Raw genomic sequence first — 19,233 nt, forward strand, 5'->3', positions numbered from 1 at the left:
TTTTATTGAAATTTATTTTAAAAACTGTATTATCAAGTAAATATTCTGCAAAGATGTATATAATAAATAAACCATTCCACTGTGTTTTTCCGAATACGATTTTTATGTCGACTCGTATTGTGTGAAAATTATATTTTCACACATCACTTGCTAATATAAAAATCGTATTGGAAATCCCCATGAAATATCCCTTATATGTGTTAGAACACCAAGTGCATGGAGACATTAGACGTATACATAACAAAAATACTTTATTAATTTAAGTAATGTAAATATATATATATATAATACGTTATTGTAATAAATTTATGTATAGTAATAACAATTTTGAATGAATACTAAATAACTTTTTGATATTGCATATTTGGTATTGTAGCGCAATATTCCTCCATTGTTTCTTTCTTTTCAGCTAGATAACAAAATGTAAAACTGGAGACTTTTGATTACAATGTGTATCACTTCCACCTGCAGGGTAACGTAGACATTATTAATAATATTAACATTGAATGGCTCTAGATATTAATTGCCCTGTGGTTGTAACATTTTTGAAGTTTGTAACTATTGATTATAAAGGAAAATATTTGCTAATACGATTCAAAATTACTAATTGTAAATATCGTTAGAACAATGGTTTCCAAACTTTGTAATAATATTTTACATTTTCGCATTCTACGCAGTTCAACGTGACAACTTATTATTAAACTAACATGCATCGTACATAACAAAGTCAAATAGATCATTACCATATTCATGTAATACTCAACCACTGTGTTGTAAAATGAGTAAGAAATAAAATAAAAAAAAATTTTTTATTGTGATGAATATTTGTACAGATAATGCATTTGTGGAAGTTATAAGGTTATAATGTCTACAGCGCTCGTTAATTTGAATTATACTAACATAAGAACTATTCGTGTATTCACTGATATTAAAATAATTAGTTCCTAATTTACTTTTAGCCATAATTATAATAATACATCGAAAGTAACGTGTGATTCCACACCAACTCCTAGATTCAAAATCAAAAAGAAAAAGGAATTCTGCTCGGAGTTTCTTCCTCATCATGTACTGAGAGCAAAACTAAAATAATATTTAACCTATCAGTTATTTGAATACACAACAGTATTTTAATAATTAAATTCGTACGGTTACTATTCGTTAATTTTTGGGACCAAAATAATCTTCACAAGTTGTCCATATTTTTGTAATAATCTATTTGAAATAAATATTAAAAAACTGTTTGGATTATTTTAAAACTTTTTACTTACTGCTATTATAAAACTTTTATTTATATATATATATATATATTGTTTACACTTAAACCACCCCACGGTTAAATGCCATTACAATTATTCAGTACTAGATTAACGTGTATTTCATTTGAATGGTGTTCATCCTAATAGATTAATAAATGGCTATGTGATTAACTCGTGACAGAGTTAACTGAGGTATTTAGAGAACAGACTATGTGTAATTGTAATCCCAGTCGAAAATAGATTATGTACATTGTGTGAAGAAAATGATATTGGAGATGAATATCACTACTTATTTAAATGTAATTATTTAATGAATACACGCAAAAGGTTTATAAAGCAATATTATTATAAAAAAACCTAGCACTCTTAAATTCAAAGAACTGTTTAATTGTAATAGAATAAGCACTCTCCGTAAATTGTCAAAATTAATCTCTGAAATTACAAGTAAATTTAGTAAAGCATAGATAAACATCTTCAATATCATTTTATACTTTTAAAAGTACTGACTTATAAACATTTATCTGCTTTATTTAAATGTTCTGTCACCATGTGTCTTCTTTTTAAAATGTGTATATAGCTATTTTGAATTATGTCTGTATATATTCTATGAAGAACTCCTGTTGTCATCTTGTCACTGTAAATAACTATTGTAAAATATGTCCTCATATGCTGTCGTTTGACGGCCTGAGTGAATCGAAATAAAGTTTGAAGTTTGTTACCTCAAGTGTATAATCTTACGTAATATTTTTGTTATTCTCAGTTTATTTGTTTTGTAACATAATGGAATTTTAAGCTCTTACGAATGAATGAATGAATGAATGTTTAACGACACCCCAGCACGAACAATACATCGGCTATTGGGTGTCAAACTATGGTAATGCAAATAAATAAAGTGATGATCAACATCAATATAAAAATTCAAGACTTAAACAAAAACAGTGTAAAGAACTGTTTTAAAAACACAAATATGACAGAATTTTACGGATACTGAATTTTACTCAAAACTGTGCTGTATTGGCCATTCTCAAAGAGAATGTTACACCCCTGCACCACGGTGAGGTTACAGCACACGCAGGGGAAGCTCTTACGAATTATAAAATACGCAGAAGCAAATTAACTACAGTTTTACTGTATCCACATGACCCTAATCACGACTAAAAAGTATTGTTTGAGTAAATTTCAATTTCTGTATGAATATTTAATTATTTTATGTAATAAACTTTAAAAAAAAAAATAAGCCTATTTGAAAAAATAGCTTTTAAAAATTTTAATATTTTTTTTATTTTGATCTCTCGTTTTTTGGTACATGAATATAAAGCCTATTTCGTGAATATCTTGGTTTGGAACCGAATCACGTTTTAGATTAATTTCTTGCACAAAGAACAACATTGAACATCGTATTTCTTAGATTTATATTTAGAGAACAGTTTTCTTTGATATTGCCTTTGGGTAAAAATGCTAGCTCTGATTTAAATGAGTTAATATTAGATGTAGAAGAAGACCGGAAACGACAAACACGGAAAGAAAGTCTCAAATTGTGCACGGAGAACCATTAGATACATTACGTTTTTCAGGACCGCACTCAAAGATACATTCTCTGCTGAATAAAAACCTGACACACGCGAGGATTAATGGGAAAACCAGACGAAGATGGGCGCTTCTTGAAGAATATGCCGCGTCCACGCACGTGCCAAGACGAACGGAGATTTTAGCTCCAACTAGAAAATATTTACCGTTAGCCTGATGACTGGTTTGGATAACGCAACCCGATCTAGGGATGTCGCTTGTTTTAACCTGGTGCCGTTCACTGGTGCAGTAAAATATTGAGCATGTCACGAAGTACGGTTTAAATACCAGTCATAAAGGTGTATCTTTGTCAAAGATTTGATTCAGAAAACACGAACTATCGTAAGATGGCGTCAAATAAATGTCTTCTGTCGGTGCAGTAATTAACGGCTTGAAGGGGAGCGCGTGTAGGGCGTTGTCTAATGTCTTTCGGTGCGTAGTGCCATAGTTACTGTGCGTGTTACTGTGCGTATCGCTATAGTGTTTATTAGGTTTTTTTTTACTACAATAGTTTTGTGCGCGTATCTACGCATTGTGCGTATCACCATAGTTGTGTGTATTACCTTGTCTTCTATTGTATTATCTTTTGTTTTGCTTCTCTTTTTTTGTTATTGTTGTTGGAGGTTTGAGGGGGTATTTATTGTTTGGTTTTTGTTTTGTTTTGTTTCCTGTTTTGTTTTCCTTGTTTGTTTTTGTTAGAGGGTGTGGAGGTTTTTTAAAATTATTATTGCTTTGTTAACTTTGTTGGCTTTTTTCTCTGCCCATCAAACGTGTCTGAGAACACTGCGACAAAATTTTTTCATTTAGTTTTAATGTTTGTTTTCATTTTACACACGTTACCCGAATTGTCTTTTATTTCTTCTAGTATTTTTTTCTTTTAAGTTTTATTTGCTTTATTTTATTATATTTCTTTTATGCTTTTTATTCCTTTATGCATTTTTTCGTTTTATTTGTATTGTTGTTTTTTATCACATAAAACTAATATGATTCAATGCTTTTGAATGCATTTAATTCGCGTAACTATGTTTTTTTATTATTATTTAAAGCACGTACACTATCTTGTGGATCTAACAATTTATTGTTCACGGTAGCTGTTCGTTTTTAGTATCATTAATGTTCTCTTTACACATTGTGCTATTTCTTGGGATGTGGTTTTGTTCACCAACAATATATAACGGCAATACCCACCGTGTTAATGTATGTCCATGTGTTTTATGAAATCAGATAGCATTTCTAATTTCTTTGATGGTGCAGCAAGTATTAAACGAGGCATATCGACGACTCTGTGCTACCTGCCTTACTGGATGGAATATTCACAAATAAATCATTATACACAATCACGTGAAAGTCATTTATAAACGAAAACGACGTTCAAAATGTTTATTAATATGTGTAGTGTTTTTCTCTGAAGAAACCACATTTTGAACAAATAGCTCCATATATCTTTATTAATAAACTCTATATATTGTTTAACACATGAATGCGTAAATAAATAATTTTATTAATAATTTAAAAATAAATAAGATATACTAATAATTCTGTTAATAAATGAAAAATAACTAGATAAGATAAAGTAATAAATATATTAATCAAATGAAAAATAACTAAATAAATAAAATACCTATATTAGTTTTGTATATTATAGTTTTAAAATAGATGGTGTAATTACATTATATAAAGAAGATTGCTCAGTGATACACATCACTGTTGTACATAATATAAATTGTATTGGAAATAATATTTGCATGTACTTATCTTTTCTGGCACCTAACAGCGATGTGTTATTTTGTGCTGGGCTGTCGATAAACTTTCATTCATTCATTCATTCATTCATTTTGCTTTGAAACTTTATTTTGGTACACTCAGGGCGTCAAACGACAGCATATGAGGAATTATTATACAATAGTTATTTACAGTGACAAGATGACAACAAGAATTGTTCGTAGAATATATACAAACATAATTCAAAATAGTTATATACACATTTTAAAAGTGAAGACATATGGTGACAAGACAGTGACAAGACGACAACAAGAGTTCTTCATAAAATATATACAAACTTAATTCAAAATAGTTATATACACATTTTAAAAATGAAGACACATGGTGACAAGGCACTCAGATATAGCATAGAGATTTCTACAAGTCAGTACTTTTAAAACTATCAAATCATATTGAAGATGAGGTCTTTGGTTTAGTGAATTTACTAGTAATTTCGGAAATGAATTTTTGTGCTCTTACAATTAAACAGTTCTTTGAATTTAAGTGTGCTATGTTTTTTTATTTAAAAAATATGGCTTTATAAGTCTTTTGTGTGTATTCAAAAAATATTACATTCAAATAAGTAGTGATAATCATCTCCAATATCATTTTCTTCGCACAATGTACATAATCTGTTTTCGACTGGGATGTTATTCCAGCGTCCTGTTTCTATGGGTAAATAAATAGTGATTACATGTTCTTAATTTCAGAAGGATGGTCCACAGTTTTTCGGGTAATTTAATAAAATATTTTTCCAAATTTAAAGTTTGCTTAAAAATTAATATGTTTTGCCTTTGGATGTAGACTCGATGTTGTTATGTCATGTTTGTAGGTATTGGTCTAATTGCTTAGTTTGTATTTTTATGGATAGAAAACTTTTCAACATATAAATATCGGACATGCCTAGGTTGTTTAACACGCATGTTAAGTTTTCTCGCCAGTTATAGTTTTGCCTGTTTGTAGTAAAACCTTTTACTATATAATTAAGAAGTAAATGATATTTTTTAGATTTACCTTTAACTATACGTGCCCAGAATCCTATAATATATAAACAAAATATATTGCTTTAGTTGCACGCTGAGTTAAACATTGTTTTGTTATTTTAAATTTGTTTTACTTAGTGAACGTTAAACCAAATATTTGTATTCTTTAACATGTTCAACAGAATTATCTCCAAGAGTAAACTTTTTGTTATAGCCATTTGCATTTCCATTAAATATTATTATTTTGTCTGGGGGGTTTTCACTATTTACTTTAAGTTTCCATTTTTTTGCAATATTCCAAAAAGGCATTTAGATTTTTTTGCAAATCGTGAGTATTAGTTGCCAGTAGGGCAGTATCGTCGGCATATAGGAGACAAAGTAAGTGCATACCGATGTCTAGGAAGCAATCGTGTTCATCTATAGCGGTGGCTACGCCTGAACAATTATAATTTAGTACGTGGTTTTCTAGGTCATTTAAATAAAGTGAAAATAGGACAGGTGACAAATTTTTACCTTGGCGGACTCCGGTATTGGTGGAAAATAATTGTGAGCATTCGTTATTCACACTGATGCAGGATTTTATGTCTTGGTACATGTTTTGGTAATTCTAACACATGGTCACAATATATGGCTGAATTTGTAAAAACACCAGCGTTTTTGTTTTGTTTTTGTTTAGTTGGGTTTTTTGTGTGTGTTTGTATTTTATGTCTTGGTACATGTTTTGGTAATTCTAACACATGGTCACAATATATGGCTGAATTTGTAAACACACCAGCGTTTTTGTTTTCTTTTTGTTTAGTTGGGTTTTTTGTGTGTTTGTATTTTTCTTGGGTGTTTTGTTGTTGTTGTTTTTTTTTTGTTGTGTTTTTTTGGGGGGGGGTTGTTGTTGGGTCTTTTTGTTTTCTTCTCTCTTTTTTGTCCCCTCCCCTCCACCATGGATTAGTATTTAAATACGCTAGGGGAATTGATGGAATGTTTAGAAGGTTGATTAATTATATGAATATTATACAGATTATTTTCACATGGTGTTTTTAATCTCTTCTTCTGGTGTTAATCTGTTTTTAATTTCATTGCATTTTGTTATATCATTCCCCTGAGGAAGTTTAAAGTTTTTAAACGTAACGTTGCGATTTCAAGATAGTTTTAAAACACAATTTTAACATATTTATATAGATTATTTTAGAAAAGTATAATTTTAGATTTTATTATTTGTTCACATATGATGATGATGATGATGATGATGATGATGAAGCTGATAATAATAATAATAATGACGATGATGTTGTTGTTGATGATGATGATGATGATGATTAGTAGTAGTAGTAGTAGTAGTAGTAGTAGTAGTAGTAGTAGTAGTAGTAGTAGTAGTAGTAGTAGTGGAATACTAGTAGTAGTAGCAGCAGTACATGGTGTGGTAGTTGTGGTGTTGGTGGTATTACTGTTTTTGTATTATTTATGGTATTTATAGTGACTACACCATCAACAGTACTTAGTAATGGCAGTAGTACTCATCGAAGTAGTAGTAGGAGCAGCAATAGCAGTTAATGTAATAGCAGAAGCATTGGTAGGGGTGGTATTAGTAACAGTAATGGTATTGGTAGTTGTACTTGTAACCGTAGAGGTAGTGGTTATAGTAGTAACAGTAATAGTATTGGCGGGTGTACTTGTAACCGTAGAGGTAGTGGTGGTAGTAGTAACAGTAATAGTATTGGTAGTTGTACTTGTAACCGTAGAGGTAGTGGTGGTAGTAGTAGCAGTAATAGTATTGGTAGTTGTACTTGTAACTGTAGAGGTAGTGGTGGTAGTAGTAACAGTAATAGTATTGGAGGGTGTACTTGTAACCGTAGAGGTAGTGGTGGTAGTAGTAGCAGTAATAGTATTGGAGGGTGTACTGGTAACCGTAGAGGTAGTGGTAATAGTATTAACAGTAGCAGTAATAGTATTGGTAGTTGTATTTGTAACCGTAGAGGTAGTGTTGATAGTAGTAACAGTAATGGTATTGGTAGTTGTACTTGTAACCGTAGAGGTAGTGGTGGTAGTAGTAACAGTAGCAGTAATAGTATTGGAGGGTGTACTTGTAACCGTAGAGGTAGTGGTGGTGGTAGTAGTAACAGTAATGGTATTGGTAGGTGTACTTGTAACCGTAGAGGTAGTGGTGGTAGTAGTAACAGTAATAGTATTGGAGGGTGTACTGGTAACCGTAGAGGTAGTGGTAATAGTATTAACAGTAGCAGTAATAGTATTGGTAGTTGTATTTGTAACCGTAGAGGTAGTGTTGATAGTAGTAACAGTAATGGTATTGGTAGTTGTACTTGTAACCGTAGAGGTAGTGGTGGTAGTAGTAACAGTAGCAGTAATAGTATTGGAGGGTGTACTTGTAACCGTAGAGGTAGTGGTGGTGGTAGTAGTAACAGTAATGGTATTGGTAGGTGTACTTGTAACCGTAGAGGTAGTGGTGGTAGTAGTAACAGTAATGATATTAGTAGGTGTTCTTGTAATCATAGAGGTAGTGGTGGTAGTAGTAACATTAATCATGTAGCGCTATTAGTTGTGGTAGTAGTAACAGTAGTAATAGCAGAAGCAGTAATAGTAATGGTAATAGTGATGGTGGAAATAGTATTAGAGTAATGCAATTGTGTTAAAGAGAAACAAAAAGTGGCTCTATGGACTCCTATTTGTTGATAGTACTTCCTATCGTTCCAGTCTGAACACTATTGGTGGACAATCTAGTGTTTGGTAAACCGCCCTAGGGCGGCTCCACCGCATGAAGGGAACATATCCGTTATTATTTGCTGTACTTCAAAGACTTTCGCCCTGTCACGGTGTTGGCAACTATCAAATGTTCTTTTTATTACTCAATACGGTTTATGGCACAACAAAAGAAATTAAAACAAACAATAACATAGAGTTGCGAGGATGGGGGTAGTAAACTCCGCGCCATCAGACCGTGTAATGTAATTATTACACCTACTGTCTTATTCTCCGACAGGTGAGTTAATCCTGTGGGGTGATTAGTGAGGATTACGCTGGTGATTGCGATTAGTTTACAGCCGGTAATTAACCAGGGCGCGGTTCTCGAAAAGTCTTCATCTTTGTAGTGTACGTTTCTGATGTTGATTTATAACAAATGCATACGCTATAAACGTCCGTTAGTGTTTGATGGGGAAAGATGTATAGGATATAAAACTGACGCATACATCAGATTTACCATGCACTGGTATGTCGCATTTGTCACGGGTTAAAAGGAGAAACCTGTCAAAATCTTAACACCGGCCGCCGATATAAGCAAAAGATTATGATATCGTGTAAAAGAGTAGAAAAAAGAGACATTTGTCTTGTCTGTTTTATGTGGAATGTTGGTGCTTCAAACACAGACACTTTTCGTACTACACAGAGTGACTGTCAAGGCCATACCTGCAGTGATTGTGTCGTCAATTATCTGCTTTGTATGCACGGATTACTCGACAGTGACTCATACGAAAGAACCTTTATGACCTTATCAAAATATTCTTTTGACATGTGCTTTTGCTCATTTTCGTTAAAAAAATAGTTTTTAAAACTTTATTCAGTAATTGAAGTGGATTGACTAACAGACGGTAGGCCTATCCTCGTGATAATATCAAATGAATCGACGATAAACATACAAACTACAAGTGCTCTGTTTGGTGTGTAAAAATCTAGACTCTTAAAATTTGAAGAAAGAAACGTACAGTACACATATTTGGACTAAGTTGAGAACTCGACAACATGTATATGCATACATGAGATGCATTGATTGAAAACATATGTTATTGTATATACTGTATACAAAAGGATTCCACACAAGTTATCCAACTTGCGAGGCTCTTTCCAACTTACAAATATTAAATTGTACAACAATGGCGACTGCAAGTTCCAATACATACATACATACATACATACATACATACATACATACATACATACATACATACATAAATAAATAAAAGTAAACGTTTGTGAAAAACGATTGAATAAACTGAAAGAGCAAAATAGAAAAAAAGAAATAGAAGTAATTGATCGTTAAATAAAGTGTCTTGACCGTTTAATATCAGTTGAAGATTTAATGGTCCAAAACTGTTAAAAGAATTGGTCTAAGCTACATTTATGTTAAAATATCACATTTTTGTGTAAGCAAGAACAATATAACCACATCATGATTTCTTCTTCTTGACAGTTTGCAAATATATGTGTGTGTGTGTGTGTGTGTGTGTGTGTGTGTGTGTGTGTGTATGTTGGCCAAATTCACCTCTCTTGATAATTATTTAAGGAATTATGACGGATAAAGAATACTTCAACTTTTCCTGGCTCAGGTTTAGTTCGGTGGTAGGGTACTCGGCTGACGCGATTAGCTTGAGGGTTCCTAGTGTCCCAGCACTGATATATCAATCACTGTGGTATGTACTGTACTGGCATTGGGCTTTCCCAATTCAAAACAAGCATTCTGAGAGTAATGTTATAGCAATACGTGTCCGCTACCCGGCCCAACACATTTCCGTATCTCCTACGTTCAAAGGCCATAACTCTGTGAAAAATAATAAATCGCCATTAAAGTCAAACTTGGTCTGTAACAGTACTCGGTAAAGCTATACACAATATCAGCTCAATATCATTAGGAATTATGGGGAAAATGTTCGGGAAACTTTTTGTGGGACAGACGGACGGACAGATAGACAAAAGAACAGAGATGAAACCTCTAGTCCTCTCCGGTTGGATTAATAACTGTCCAAGTGTAAATTAAGTTCACTTTATTTGACTAAGAAAGGAGTTTGACTTTGTTAATGGTTTTCTTGTCATATTGTCTCAGTTAAACTTCAACACTTGTTATCTTCGTAATTATGCTTATTTTAGTATACAGGCGACTAGTCGTCTTGCACATTGAACTAGCATGTAGCGTCATGTTTACAGTCATTTGTCAGACATTTAGTATCCTCTGTATTTCCAGTTCAAGTTCTTTATTGGTTTATCAACATTACACAATATACAACAGAACTAATATAAAACTATATACAGGTTATTAAGATAATAGACATTTGATTTTGTCTAAACTAATACTATTTACTTTATTCTGGTATTAATTACTCTCATTAATACGCCTTTGATACATTTTATATCATGTCAATTTTAAAAAACCAAGTATATTTAAGCTCTAGATTCGGAATAGTAGTATGCACATGACCACGGACATAAACTCTAAAAACATGTGCAAATGTACATGCATGGTTGTTGTTGTACAAATGTGCATGCATGGTTGGTTTTGTACAAATGTAAATGCATGGTTGGTTTTATACAAATGTACATGCATGGTTGTTGCATTCGATTGTTGAAGTTAAAACATATTTTTAGAACTGAAAGATGGCCGTTCGGTAGACAGTCGGGAGAAAGTGAAAATATGGAGTTCACACTTTGTCAAAATGGTTGGGTCTTTTATTTATTTCCAATAGTCTCCGATGTTTTGTTTCCAATAGTCTCATTTTCTACAGAATAGAAAAGAAATTTGTAACCTTTGGAAATGTTTAAATATGCATCAAAATGTATCTGTCCATCCTCAAAATACACATCCACTGTTTATATCTATATGCTTGTAAACGTATATCTGTATAATAATTGTATACGTATGAGCCACACGGCTTAAAGCAAATACAATAATATAACTTTGAATGCTAACATTATTTCGCTATTATATCTAATTATCATGTTGTTCTATTGTTTCTGTATCAATGTCGAATAGTGTTTAATTATAATACTGGTCCAGTGTTCAACCAAGCATAATTCCAATATGTCGATACTATTTTGTTATAAATGCCGATTTGTCCAAATGATACCATGTGACTTTCATACTTTCATAAATTTCAATTTTGCACTATTTCGGTAATGTATAGAAAACAAAATATATCGTTTCAGCTGTTTTCTTTATTTCATATTAATACAATGACTGCGTTATTTGTTGATGTTTAATAAGTAAATGTAATTAATTTTTTAAAATTGTTTGTATCAATGTATAAAAGAATGGGAAACTTCGTTCATTCGGCTACTGACGGAAACAAACGACCGGTAGAAAAGGATGTTTCGTTTCATTCCGTAGTGTATTAACTTCCTCAAGAAAGATTTCGATTGTTATTTAATAGTATTTTATATTGATGAAATAATTACATACTTTAAATTTAAAAAAATGAACATAATAATTTGTTCATAGAAGTATAAAACTATAACAAACAAAACCTCGTCACACACGCGCCACGACGTTCATATTGTGTGTTAAGCGGTTCTCAGGTTCATACACACATGAATGTTAAACATTATTACGTCCAATTCTTAAAGGTCATCTGTGAAAATACTAATGATATACAAAATGTTTGCAAACGTACGGAACACATTTATGCCAGAGAATTATGATTTGGTTTCGTTGTGCATAGCGGACGTTAAAATACATAAATATAAAAATATGATTTTTAAAAAAAATGAAGAAATGTGCATGCGTAATGCTGACTGCAGCAATCTATTCAACATGATCGTAGCATGCCTAGTGCCAGCGAGGTGTTGACAGGATCCAGAGCTCGTAATATAATCGAGCCGGGGCGAGCGCGTCAAACACCCACCTGTAAGTGCTTTTAACCCATTAACTCCCGTAAACATGCAACTCGCAACCGTATACACTTAATAACCGTCTTAAATTGATTATTAACTTATGATCTGCCAGATTTCCAGCTAATGTGCGAGTATTTTCGTCTGAGGCTTAATAATGAGCTCTGTACGATCTGCATGTCTCTGTTTATTTGAAGGAGAACTGTTTGTTTGCACCAAGTGATAGAAGTTACATATGACACATGTATATTCTGTAATGATCAAAGAAAGATTAGTGACGTTTAGAAGCAACCAATGTTATATTATTCTTACTTAGTTATTATCGATTTTAATGTGGGAAAAATAATGGATAAACATTTAAAATGTAAAAGGTATTTTAAATAAATATTTGAAGTTATAAAAATATGAAACTAAATTTAGAATGTGAAAAGGAGTATTCAATAAATACTGAAAAATCTGTATGAAATTTAAACAGAATAATGATTTCACTTGAAAGGTGTGTTGTTTGTGCCTCCATTTCTTTTCTTCTTTTTTTTCTTTTTTTTTTTGATGCGCGGTCTATGATCGATCCCCGTCGGTGAGACTATTGGACTATTTCTCGTTCCAGTCAGTCCACCATGACTGGTATACCAAAGGCCGTGGTATATGTTATCTTGTCTGTGTGATAAAAGATCCCTTGCTACTAATACAAAACTGTAGTTGGTTTCCTCTCTAAGACTATTTGTCAAATTTACCAAATGTTTGACATCCAATAGCCGATGGTAAATAAATTAATGTACTGTAGTGGTGTCGTTAAACAAAACAATCTTTAACAAACTTTTTTCTCTTTTCTTCTTCTTTTTATTGTTTCTATATTCCAATTTTTTTAAATATAATTTTCATGTGGCATGTTACATATTTGTTCTTGAATATTAAAGTGATTGGTGAATATAAAAACGAATACTAGTACAAACTGAGACTACTGGAAACAAAACATTTATAGTCACTTAGAAATTTGTGAATAGCGTACATGTATTATAGATAGATAGATAGATAGATAGATAGATATATGCAAAGAAAACTAAAAGAAAAAGAATAATCAAGCATAAAAGAAAATTATATTGTTTTTCAAAACGTATAAAACATAAATCATATAGTAAACTATTTAATTTGTTTATTATATTGTAACAAATTCTTAAAATGTTATAAAACAATAAAATATTGTTTAAACTATCCAGCTTTTAAAAATCAAAACCCCACAATGTTATAAACGTTTGCTCAGAAATAAGGTATTTGCATATTTCCATCGCAGTTTGTGAACAGTCCATGTTTTCAAATTGCCCCATATCTTCTTGTTACACGCATCCATTAACTCTGTATATTACCTTTTATATACACCACAAACGCTTCGTGGTTTATTTAGTTGCGCGCAGGAACACCATGTGTGGTCAGTTTCACACGTGACGTCGTAAGGTTACACCACGTGGCGGGCCAATAGATCTGTAGAAACAAGCCTGGCCATGTGAGAGTGCAGCACGCACCATCTTCCCGTGCCACCCGTGCCTACGTCGTCTGCTGCACGTTCCTGTAGCGATGGCAGACGTACATCCTTGACCTGACCTTGCGTTTATTCGTTACCCACTCTCGTAGAATTAATCAAAGAGTTGGGAGCTGGTAAACAGACTTGGTTCATATCAAAGCGCCATCTTCGCCGGTGTTTACACGGCAGAAACAACTTTCCATTTACCGTTATGAGAACTTCTCTGCCAGATCGCCACCAGTTTAGACAATACGAGAGTGCACCAGTCAATCAACGCTATTTTCGTCCACTTTCGACGTGCCACCACGGAAACACATAGCGTTGTGTTAGAAGATTTGTTTCCGTTGAAAGCTTCAAATTGATTCGTTTCAACTACTCGCATTAATCGAACACTATATACGTCGAATGTGTTAAATATCACCAAGTGGTAGTAAGATTTTTATTCTGATGGCCAGAATGTCTTGTAAAGTGTAAATATTTCACAAGTTTGGCGTGAGTGCTCGTTTGAACCTTTAGCAAACTTCAAAGAAAGAAGCGAGCATGCGGCAAAACATTTTGTTCCTTTATCTTGATTATGGGTAACGTATATATGTAATTAACTGGCATCTTTTAAAAATATTTAAACATTCAGCTAAAAAGTGGTTTCTCTTTAATAAAAAGACTACGAGGTTTAGCCATTCCTAAGGAATCATTGGCATATAGGCCGCCCCAGGTGACAAAACTGTGGGTGTTTTGTCAATAATTTCAGTTTGTCGTATGTACAAAAAAGCGGAAAAACGTTTTGGAAATAACAAAAATGTTATATATTTATATTTAATTTGTAAAAAAATTACAAACGACAATACTTGTGTTATTATCCAGTGAAGCGTATTGTTTGCTACATGGAGATTAAAATTATAATAAGTCGATTGGTTTATCTTACTAGTCATCAAAACAAACATGTCAATATTATATACTATACAGGGGTAGGTTAACAAAATAGTCATCCATTATGAACTTTAGCGGCATAAATTACTAGTACTTTAAGTAGACGCCATTCTTCACCATGGGTATTCCTGCATGACTTGCAGCATGATATGTTCTTACATAACTTGTACTCACTTGTGTAAAGTCTGATGTGTCTTCACATTTTGACATATAACTTTATTTAATGGCAATCTATCACTGAATGGCAGTAATGATTATACGTGTAGCTATTAATAAATATTTAGATTTTATTACTCATCTGCAGTCTTGGGTTTTTTTCCCCTTCTTTTTTTGTTGTTGTAAATCTGTTATTTAAGTTAAAACATAAGTTTATTATGTCAAGTTGTCTGTTACGAATATATTGCTACTAAAATGTTTCTCAGTTGTTTGAACATTTTCACTAAATCTGTAACAGAGCTACGACTTTGGCGTCAAAATCCTTTGACCTGTGTGAGGGTGTCTCAAATAAAACTGTAACTTGTTATTAACCGGAAATTTTTTGGAACATTTCTGTGAGACAAAAATTACAAGTTAACTATTGTGAACTGAGCGTGTTACATGTTTTAACTTTTAAACAGCTGCTTTGTTTTTCAGATATGTAAAAAAAAAAAAAAAACCTAAAAGGACAAGAGACTTTGACTTGTGTCCTAACTCTACCAACATCACCGACCATGTCGTGCCTCGTCTTAGAAACTATAATATGAAAACGCACAATGCAGCGCCGCACGACCACGAAAGTGGAGCCATGAGTTGTGTATCAATAACCATCGCAACTTAATGAACCCGTCAGAGTCAATTTGCAGTTCCTGCGCGAACATGTACCCGCGCCGAGCCCAGACCGCAGTTGATGGCAGTTGACTCAGGGTCACACAATTAAATCTCGGAGGAGGATGTAGCCACGAGGAAGATAATATTTGATGGGAATTAAATATTGAAGAAGCAATCTCCTTTTGGCTGGTGCGCCCATTACGTGGAGGAAAGTACATGATAGTTGTTAGACAATTTTTGGCTCATCATTTTATGAATGTTGACAAGATAATAGGCGCCCGGGCAGGTGTTTGGTTGTATTTTCTCGGGGCTAGCTCGTGTCTCAAACAATGACTTCTCTCCTCTCCACCCCAGTCTGAAGGAGTTAGCCACTTAGCCGCGGATCGCCAGACGGCGTGTCAGGTCTGAGAGGAATGGTATGCAGACTCTTCACAAGTAGACATTCTTATCAGATACCGTTTCTTCAAAACTCTCAAACAATATTTGATGAGTATGTTATACAGGAAAAAAACAAAAACATGTTAACTAAGTGTTGTACGGCTTTATTAAATATTCGAAAACTTTCGATTAATAAATCGAATTCATGATATCAAGACAGAATTCTTGGTATCATCAAATTGAATTCTTGATTTCATGAACTGTCTGTTCTTTACATGTTACAGAAATATTTTTCTTGATATTAAGAAAAGCTAGTTGGTATAAAAATGGAACCTCGTCTACATTTAGTGAAGATGCTTGCAGTATAATGTCAATTGAAAAACGTGTTTCAAGTTGTTTTTACAATTTTTAAATATCCTTGATACCGCAATCAATAAAGCTGATACAATAAAATGTTATTATTATGTAATGAGACCTTTATTGGGGGTGGGGGTATATTGAATAGTAGTACACTCATTCTTGGTCTTACATCAACTGTACAAAGCATGCATATCACGAGTATGCGACATACTGGCATGGTATTCTACGGATACGCGATAAAGGCTCGCTAAAATGGATTGCTGTTGGCAAATGATAAGTTACTATAGCTCAAGTAGTTATGTACGGCTAAAGGCAAATGCAACTGTACGCGACGTGTTTAGGCTATAAGGGCAAGTAATAAATATTCTAGCGTGATGTTGGTGTACATTGTGTACGGTTATTAATGAGTGGCAAATACTTGGCGTGTGTGCTTGTGTACTTCGTGTACGGTTATTAATGAGTGGCAAATACTTGGCGTGTGTGCTGGTGTACTTTGTGTACGGTTACTGGCAAGTAACACGTGTACGCCCCTGTTTAGCTGATATAGTTTGTGTGCAGTAACAAGTTACGCAGCATATTGTTGGAGTACTTTCTCACGAATTTGTGTACTGTTACATGGTGTTTTGGTGGTTGTGTACACTAACAGCGAGTGACAACTACGTGCTATTTTGTTCATTTACTTTGTGTACGGCTACTGGTTAGCATAATTTTTTACTCTCTGTGTTTTTGATATAGTTAGTGTACGGTTACTGGCAAGTGACATTTACACATGGCGTATTACAAAGGTAGTCTATGTACGGCAAGTGAAAATTCCATTCTGCAAGTTACTAGTGTAGATTGTGTACGACTACTGGCATGTGACAACCATACTCATCATGAGTTATGTAGGTTTTGTATGGCTTCTAGCGAGTGACAACTGTACGCGGTGTGTTATTGAGGTGGTTTGTGTACGGCTACTGGCATGTAACAACTGTACGCGGTGTGTTATTGAGGTGGTTTGTGTACGGCTACTGGCATGTAACAGCTGTACGCGGTGTGTTATTGAGGTGGTTTGTGTACGGCTACTGGCATGTAACAGCTGTACGCGGTGTGTTATTGAGGTGGTTTGTGTACGGCTACTGGCATGTAACAGCTGTACGCGGTGTGTTATTGGGTTGGTTTGTGTACGGCTACTGGCATGTAACAGCTGTACGCGGTGTGTTATTGGGTTGGTTTGTGTATGGCTACTGGCATGTAACAACTGTACACGGTGTGTTATTGAGGTGGTTTGTGTACGGCTACTGGCATGTAACAACTGTACGCGGTGTGTTATTGAGGTGGTTTCTGCCACGGCTACTGGCATGTAACAACTGTACGTGGTGTGTTATTGAGGTGGTTTCTGCCACGGCTACTGGCATGTAACAGCTGTACGCGGTGTGTTATTGAGGTGGTTTGTGTATGGCTACTGGCATGTAACAGCTGTACGCGGTGTGTTATTGGGTTGGTTTGTGTACGGCTACTGGCATGTAACAACTGTACACGGTGTGTTATTGGGTTGGTTTGTGTACGGCTACTGGCATGTAACAGCTGTACGCGGTGTGTTATTGAGGTGGTTTGTGTATGGCTACTGGCATGTAACAGCTGTACGCGGTGTTATTGGGTTGGTTTGTGTACGGCTACTGGCATGTATCAGCTGTACATGGTGTGTTATTGGGTTGGTTTGTGTATGGCTACTGGCATGTAACAACTGTACACGGTGTGTTATTGAGGTGGTTTGTGTACGCCTTCTGGCATGCAACAACTGTACGAGGTGTGTTGTTGGGGTGATTTCTGTATGGCTGTTGGCATGTAACAACTGTACGCGGTGTGTTATTGGGTTCGTTTGTGTACGGCTACTGGCATGTAACAACTGTACGCGGTGTGTTATTGGGTTGGTTTGTGTACGGCTACTGGCATGTAACAACTGTACACGGTGTGTTATTGGGTTGGTTTGTGTACGGCTACTGGCATGTAACAACTGTACACGGTGTGTTATTGGGTTGGTTTGTGTACGGCTACTGGCATGTAACAGCTGTACACGGTGTGTTATTGAGGTGGTTTGTGTACGGCTACTGGCATGTAACAACTGTACGCGGTGTGTTATTGAGGTGGTTTGTGTACGGCTACTGGCATGTAACAACTGTACACGGTGTGTTATTGGGTTGATTTGTGTACGGCTACTGGCATGTAACAACTGTACGCAGTGTGTTATTGGGTTGGTTTGTGTACGGCTACTGGCATGTAACAACTGTACACGGTGTGTTATTGGGTTGGTTTGTGTACGGCTACTGGCATGTAACAACTGTACACGGTGTGTTATTGGGTTGGTTTGTGTACGGCTACTGGCATGTAACAGCTGTACACGGTGTGTTATTGAGGTGGTTTGTGTACGGCTACTGGCATGTAACAACTGTACGCGGTGTGTTATTGAGGTGGTTTGTGTACGGCTACTGGCATGTAACAACTGTACGCGGTGTGTTATTGAGGTGGTTTGTGTACGGCTACTGGCATGTAACAGCTGTACACGGTGTGTTATTGAGGTGGTTTGTGTACGGCTACTGGCATGTAACAACTGTACATGGTGTGTTATTGGGTTGATTTGTGTACGGCTACTGGCATGTAACAAATGTACGCGGTGTGTTATTGGGTTGATTTGTGTACGGCTACTGGCATGTAACAAATGTACGCGGTGTGTTATTGAGGTGGTTTGTGTACGGCTACTGGCATGTAACAACTGTATGCGGTGTGTTATTGAGGTGGTTTGTGTACGGCTACTGGCATGTAACAACTGTACGCGGTGTGTTATTGAGGTGGTTTGTGTACGGCTACTGGCATGTAACAGCTGTACGCAGTGTGTTATTGAGGTGGTTTGTGTACGGCTACTGTCATGTAACAACTGTACGCGGTGTGTTATTGAGGTGGTTTGTGTACGGCTACTGGCATGTAACAACTGTACGAGGTGTGTTGTTGAGGTGGTTTGTGTACGGCTACTGGCATGTAACAACTGTACGCGGTGTGTTATTGAGGTGGTTTGTGTACGGCTACTGGCATGTAA

General features: G+C 34.8%; 1 long non-coding RNA gene across 1 annotated transcript in view; it reads left to right on the top strand.

Annotated features, from left to right (window-relative positions):
- The window catches only part of LOC121374285, a 55,486-nt gene extending 39,430 nt beyond the window's left edge, over nt 1-16,056 (top strand). The window contains exon 2 of the long non-coding RNA XR_005958219.1: nt 15,249-16,056. This is a non-coding gene — a long non-coding RNA (uncharacterized LOC121374285). The remainder of the gene's footprint in view (nt 1-15,248) is intronic.
- Nucleotides 16,057-19,233: the final 3,177 nt, after the last annotated feature.

The sequence above is a fragment of the Gigantopelta aegis genome, chromosome 6, assembly GCF_016097555.1.
Source record: "Gigantopelta aegis isolate Gae_Host chromosome 6, Gae_host_genome, whole genome shotgun sequence".
NCBI classification, from domain to species: Eukaryota; Metazoa; Mollusca; class Gastropoda; order Neomphalida; family Peltospiridae; genus Gigantopelta; species Gigantopelta aegis.